The sequence below is a fragment of the Martes martes genome (assembly GCF_963455335.1).
Source record: "Martes martes genome assembly, chromosome: 5".
Lineage (NCBI taxonomy): Eukaryota > Metazoa > Chordata > Mammalia > Carnivora > Mustelidae > Martes > Martes martes.
In genome coordinates, this window is record NC_137892.1 from 32,227,168 (window position 1) to 32,234,674 (window position 7,507).

The window sequence follows — 7,507 nt, forward strand, 5'->3', positions numbered from 1 at the left end:
GTTGTTTTGCTGGGTACAGTATACTTCACTGATGGTACATTACAAGGTAGGGCTCCCCCAAATTAACCCTTTTGCAGGGGGTCTGGGATGGAAACTGTGAAGAGGTTGGGAGATTCTCAGTGTGTTGGGGGATGGATTGGGGTGGGGTCTCCCCAGGAGCTGAAGGTCTCTCTCTTCCTCTTGCTCTCACTGGACTTTTTGGTCCAGAGGGCTCTTACTCCTTGGAAACCATGTGGACCATAAAGCCAAATTCATTGTCATACCAGGAAATGAGCTTAACAAAGTGGCCGTTGAGGGCATTGCCAGCCCCAGTATCAAAGGTGGAAGAGTGGGTATCACTGCTAAAGTCGCAGGAGACAACCTAGCCCTCAGTGTACCGCAGGATGCCCTTGAGGGGGGCCCCTGATATCTGCTTCACAGCACTCTTAATGTCATGTATTTGGCAGCTTTCGCTAGGCAGCAGGTCAGATCCATGACTGACATGCTGAGAGTGGGAAAACAGAAGGCCATGCCAGTGAGCTCCCCATTCAGCTCAAGGATGACCTTTTCTACAGCCTTGGTGACAACAGAAGAAGGAATGATTTCTGGGGCAGCCCCTTGGCCATCACGTCACAGCTTCCCAGAGGAGCCATCCACAGTCTTCTAGGCAGCAGTGATGGTGTGGACTGTTGTAATGAGTCCCTTCATGATGCCAAAGTTGTCATGGATAACTTTGGCCAGAGGGGCCAAGCAACTGGTGGTGTAGGAGGCATTGCTGACAATCTTGAGGGAGTTGTCATACTTCTCATGATCCACACTGATCACAAATATGGGGTCATTAGCAGAAGGTGCAGAGATGATGACCCCCTTGACCCCACTCTTCAAGTGAGCCCCAGCCTTCTCCATGGTGGTGAAGACCCTAGTGGACTCTGCAACATACTCAGCACCAGCATTACCCCATTTGATGTTGGTGGGATCTCACTCCTAGAAGATGGAGATGGCTATCAATTGATAGCAAATTTCCCATTCTCAGCCTTAACTATGCTGTTGAATTTGCCATAGATGGACTCACACTGGAACATGCAGACCATGTAGTTGAAGTCAATGAATGGGTCATTGATGGTGACAATATCCACTTTGCCAGAGTTAAAAACAGCCCTGGTGACCAGGTGCCCAGTATGGCCAAATCCATTTGCTCTGACTTTCGCCATCATGTCTTGGGGACACAGCTGAGACTGCACCAAAAGATGCATCTGTCTGTCGAATGGGGAGGAGCAGAGAGCCCAGTTTTGTTGATTAGAGTTATACTCAGTGGTAGGCAGGTTAGTATTTAACAACCCTCTTCTGTGGGCCAGTATGAGCTGTTCCCTCACACTTTTCCCCCTTTAAGACAAAGGTGTTCAGCTTTCATTATTATCATTTTGCCTATTGTTACTGACAAAGCCAAAGTTTTTCCAGCAACATTTTCACCAAGAAAATTTGCAGTTTTGATGAACCCCTTACCAAGTGTAAATAAATTAGAAATTAGAAAGTAAGTCAATGATGTTACACTACTCAAACAGTAGTTAAGTCTCTGGGATTTTAGACACTCAGACTGAAATCTGATCAACTCTTAGACGACATGATTTTGAGCTTGCCAAGTAACTTCTGTAAACCATTTTTCTACATCTCTAAATTGAATATAATACGAAGCCAGCCTTACTGTTGCATAAAAATTAAACTAAATAATCCATGTAACAAATATCCAGTAATGACTATATATGCATACCACACAGACCAAAAAAATCAAATTCCATCAGCTACTCTTATTTCTTTGAGAAGAACAAAAGTATTTACAGTTATAAACTTCCAAACTAATAGTCTCTCCCATGCAAGAATGAATTCCCTTTCCTGAGTTATTTATAGTGGCACTTTAAATTTATTTTCAAAAATGAACAAGTACATTTAATTTAAAATTAATAAGACCATTATTGTGTATTCATTAAAATTTCATGTGATTATTGGAAGCATTTATAAGGTATGCAGTGGACTCATTATATAGAGAGACGGTAATTAAGCCTTAATAAATGGAATTTGAAATAATCATTTATAAAAAGATATTATTGAATTTGAGACCTCTTATTTTAAAATCTATCTATAGTATCTATTTACTAGAGGCAAAGTAAGAAATTATGTGTTTTATGAATATTTAAACAAATAGAATTAATTTTAGGAACAGATGACATAGGGTAAGTCTTCCAGTGAAAGATAATCTGTTGCCTGCTAGAAAACCATAATGCAATCAGGAGATTCTTCCGACTTTCTTCTCTGCATCTTCCCCTTTTTTCAATAATCAGGGTCATTACTTAATGATGGCAACAGAGCCTCTCCTTTCTTCTTGTAAACACTGACAATAAATGGCAGGCTTGTTCATGTGTTGTCACAAAGGTCAGTGTGTAATTGGCATCACTAATAATACCTGTGTGATTTCATTTCATCTGCAGATAATTTCTCTGGTTTTCTTTTTTTTCCCTTGTGATTTTGCAAGGGAGATGGAAATGTTTAATTGTACTTCTATAAAACATCTGGTCACTTGAATAGCTAAATCATAAATTTCAAGAAGGCATCATGACTATTTTATTCACAATTTTTTTTCCCAGCTGTTAGCTGAAATATAACTAGGGTATATTTAATACAGTTTTCTCAAGGGAGGGAAGGAAGGAAGGAAAGGAGGAAATACTGCAAAAATGTCTTTAGAAATTACTAGAATTGTTCAGAGCAGTATTTTCTGATCTCACATGTGAGCTCCTTTAATTTTTCTTCATAGTACTTGTTATAGTTTGAAAATACATGTATATATGTATTTAACCAATTTAATTAATTAATGACTGCCTCCCCCACTAGATTATTCTACTTACAGCAATACTCCCAACTTACAGGATAGGACCAAACACATAGTAGGCACTCAGTAAACACTGATCAAGGAATAAATGCTTCCTGTCTTGGTAGCTCTGTGAATTAGTAGACACCAAAACTCTATTTAAAGATTCTATGTCCCACTTTATATGACAAGAAAACTCTCTAATAAAAGAGCAAGTCTATCGATAATATTTATTACATGATGGCATATGCCTCAAGATGTTCAGTTGGCCTTTACATATGGGAAATCTTTAGAGATGAAGTTTCATCTCATTTTCTCCAAATAACCATGATGTGCAGACCAGCATTTGCATCCCCAAACACTTATAAAATATGTAATATACATTCTAAAATATATAACATATTATGAATTATATTTTAAATGATCTATTTCTCTCCAAATGAGTTCCAGTTATTGGTCCAACTGTTTAATCTTACTTTTGAAGGTGGGACTAGTAATATTACAAAAACAAACAAACATGTATCTTGTCAGGTCTCTGTGAGTACCACAAAGTTGTCTGTGATTTGTGGTCCATATTAAGCTAAAATATATTCAATATATAGCCCTATATACTATCAATGTAACCTTTGGATCTCTTTTTTCCCTCCAAGGGAAAATACTCTAGAAAACTCCCGATTCATGAGCTAATAGGCTTTTTCACATTTTTCCCTCTCTCTTCTCAAAGGTGAGATGATTTCAAACTTAACATTAAGGAGTCTCTTATAAAAATGTAAATTAATGTAATATAAAGCAACAGTAGCAATAATAATAGCTACCAATTATTAAGGATCTATTATGTTCCTAGCACTACACCAAACAATGAAAGAAAACAACATTGAAAGTAAACCTAAGTCTCATTTTAATATATTTCTCAAGATCACATAGGTAATGTAAGGGCCTATTTAGCCAGAGCGATTCCATCCAGTTAAACAGTGATTTTGTTGTTTATGCAGTAAAACTTAAACTGACCCTACCCCCCCCCCGCCCCCGGGGACTTACTTAAAAGCCAGTCCAGGAAACCAGTCCCAGGTAACAAAGCCCAAATACAAGGGCGGGTCAGGCCAGGTGGAGACGTCCAATCAGTGGGGTGCGCATACTACCTCCCTAGCTACCAAGGAGTATGGGCCCCGCCTTTTGGGCGCCAATTCTGACCAAGGTGATAGGCTAGTTCAAATAGCTACTATGGGGTGAACTGCAATTCAATTGGCCACCCGCATGTGACCTAGCATGACTGTGCAGCTTTCTCTGTGTGTTACAATCTCATTGGCCACCTGTGTGTGGCCAAGCTCAACCACATGGCCTTTGCTCTATAAAAGTTAGTCTGTGAGGATGGGAGGGGTCGCCCTCTCTGTACGAGGTGGCCCTGACCGGTTGGTTTGATTCTCAATGCTTAGTATGAAATAAAGCTTTGCTTGACCTTCGCTTTGTATCAGTCTCGCTCCTTTGATTACGGACCTAACAGTAATAAGGGTGCACAACTGGTATTTGAACCCAAGTCCATTAGAATACAGCAGAGATTCTCACCCTTGATGCTGTTGACATTTTAGGCCAAACAGTTCTTTGGCGTGAGTAGACTGTCCTGCATCCCTCCCCAATGAATGCTAGTGAAACCCCTTCTCAGCCGTGACAAACAAAAATGATGCCAGATATTGTCAAATATCCCATGTGGGGTAAAATCTCCCTCACTCCCTGCCCTTTAATGTCCCACCTATCTCAACCCATTATCCCCACCTCGATGGAGAATCACTGGAACACAATGCCCAGTGTTTCACTTCCTCTGTGAGGGGAGAAGCCTAAGAGCCCAGCATTCAAATTTAGCCCATTTTAATATTTGCTAATATTGTAAAAATCAGTTAAATGTTCATATATATCAGTTTAACCAAGCAGACTTGTTCCTTAACAAGATACCCTAGGTAAACCAAACTTCACAAGGGAAGGTATAAAGTTACTGTGAAACTTATTTTCTTGCACATTGTTTGGAAATGCTTCAATTTTAGAAAACCAAAGGGGGAGAAAATGGACAAAAACCAGAGTACAGTGAACTTTTCATTTGCAAGTTGCATATCTTTAAGGAATTCAAGTCATTTCCTAGGATCAAATTTATTAGTTAAAAATGAGAAATAGGATCCCGTTTGTTGCTTATTTTCCAGTGATGTTTCTGAAGTGGGGTTTACCATGAAATAAGAGTCACGAATGTTGCTTCTTCAGGTCACATACTGATGAGGGATAGTTAGAAGGCAGGTCAAGCCCGCCAGCCCCCTTTTTCTCCGCACCCCTCAAGAGGAAACTACCCTCAAAAAGACTTGAACTCTACCTTGGAAAGTGCCCTCCACCCTTTCCCATGTGAAGATGACAAAAGCCTGATTGGATGGCACGCCCATGGAGGGTTAATCAGATTAAAACAGCCTGCCGACAAGCCCAGAAAAACCCCTAGACTTAGAAACTCCAGGGGTGGGGCGCCTGGGTGGCTCAGTGGGTTAAAGCCTCTGCCTTCAGCTCAGGTCACGATCCCGGGGTCCTGGGATCGAGCCCAGAATCGGGCTCTCTGTTCAGCGGGGAGCCTGCTTCCTCCTCTCTCTCTCTGCCTGCCTCTCTGCCTACTTGTGATCTCTGTCTCTGTCAAGTAAATAAAGTCTTAAAAAAAAAAAAAAGAAAAGAAACTCCAGGGACAATACTCTAGAGTCCTTGGGAGCTTTATACTATCATATCACACAATAAAATGTTGCCCACAACTCACTTGGTCTACCTCTTCATTCTTTGAAGTGGTGTGACCAAGAACAGTGGGCACCAAAGGAAAAAAAATCCTGTAACAGTATCTTCTATCACTTTTACCTAAAATCAGAGAATCAAAATTCCAAATGGTTTTTCTAATTGAAGAAATCAATTAAAATGACACCTTGGAATTTTCAATAGTAATTGCTCCATCTTTAATAAAAAAAAATTAACTTTGTTTCTCACACAAAAATTACAACTTCTGTGTTTTGGTTTTGCTTTTTTTTTTTTTTTTTTTTTTTTGGCACTCTTGGTTCCAAGTGTCACTGTAGATATAAAGATGGATAGTGCTGCAAAGTCATTTACTTTAAACCACAACTCAATCACTCAGTATCAGAGTCAAAGTAAATTAACCTGCTAACAGTAGTCACCAGCTTTTTTGTTCCTAAAGAAGACAGTTCATTTAGTCTCTTACTCAATAAAACAAGTTATATGTAAAAATCTTTTATCTTCACAACACCAAGACTGATAAAACATTCCTCTAGAGTAAATGAACTTTAAAAGTTAAGTATCACTAACAGTGAGACTTTTGCTTCCAACCATGATGAAGTAACTGATATCAATTAACCCTTCTGGGAAAACAACTCCAAAACTGAACAGTATATCTGAGACAAAGATTTTCAAGAATTGAATATGTTGAGGAAAAGAGGACACGTGAAATTGGCTCCACATTTCTTGTAGCTTTCTGCCTACAGACACCATCTTGACAATGCACAGAAAAGTAGCCCCCAAGCAAAGAGTGGTGGGAAAGACAATCTGAGTTGAGGAGAAAAGGTGAGAGTCTGGGTCTGCAGAAACAGCTGATTGTATAAGATAGAGGAGCAGCAAAAAAAGAGAAGGAAGCATAAATCCAGCAACCCAGATGTCAGCGTGACAGCTTGCCTCAGGCCTTTGGCTGAGAGCAGGGCTGTGTGTGTCAACAGTGAGATGCCACAGGTGGAAGGAAGGTGCATAGAAAAACTGGCGCCCCAGCCAAGCCAGAGGCAGGAAGGTCACCATGTATATTTGCCATTCTGTGGAGATCCCAAAAGGTCACACCTTACAACTCAGGATTATGCCCTATATTGAAAGCCATGACCAAGGACTAAGGACAAAATGGAAATAAGCCTAAAACCAAGGCCAACAAGTACAAAAGGATTCACTAATAACTGCCTGCAAAAAGAAGGGAAAAAAAGAAAAAAAAACCCACCAACACTCAAAGGAAGACAACATAATCTACTGGCAGGAGGGGTAAGGAATTCAAAATGTGATAAACTTACCAACGAAGCTCAAAAATACAGAAAGAAAAAATGTACAGAATCAAATCCAAAACATTGGCGGACATGTTTCAAATAATCAACGTAAAATAAAATACAGTTTAGGTATTCATTTGAATTTTGAAAATTATGTATACCTATATCCACTACTGCCACACATAAACACACAAAAAACAAGACACAGCACATTTTCATCACCCCCAAAATTTCCTAATACCCTTTTCTAGTCAAACAGCTACCTTGATGCCAAACAATCACTCTGATGTCTTTATCATAGTTTAGTTTTGTCTTTGGAGTTCATGTAAATAGAAACATATAATATGTAGTACTTTCATGTTCGGTTTTGTTTGCATAATGTAATGATTAAACATTAAGATTCAAACACCTTGTTGCCTATATCCATAGATTTATTGCTGTATATACTTTTCCATGGGTGAACATATCACAGTGTATCCATATTCCTTTTGAAAGACATTTGGGTTGTATCCCATTTCTGCCTATTATGAACAAGGCCACTATAAACATTCTTCTGCAAGTTTTTCTGTGAATATGTTCTTATTTCTCTTGAAAAATACCTAAGAATGAAATTGCTGGGTCATAG

At 39.3% G+C, this 7,507-nt stretch overlaps 1 pseudogene across 1 annotated transcript; it reads right to left on the minus strand.

Annotated features, from left to right (window-relative positions):
* Positions 1–214: 214 nt before the first annotated feature.
* Positions 215–1,190, minus strand: LOC308343275 (glyceraldehyde-3-phosphate dehydrogenase-like; annotated as a pseudogene). The gene has a single exon. The product of its transcript is annotated as a glyceraldehyde-3-phosphate dehydrogenase-like (transcript).
* Positions 1,191–7,507: the final 6,317 nt, after the last annotated feature.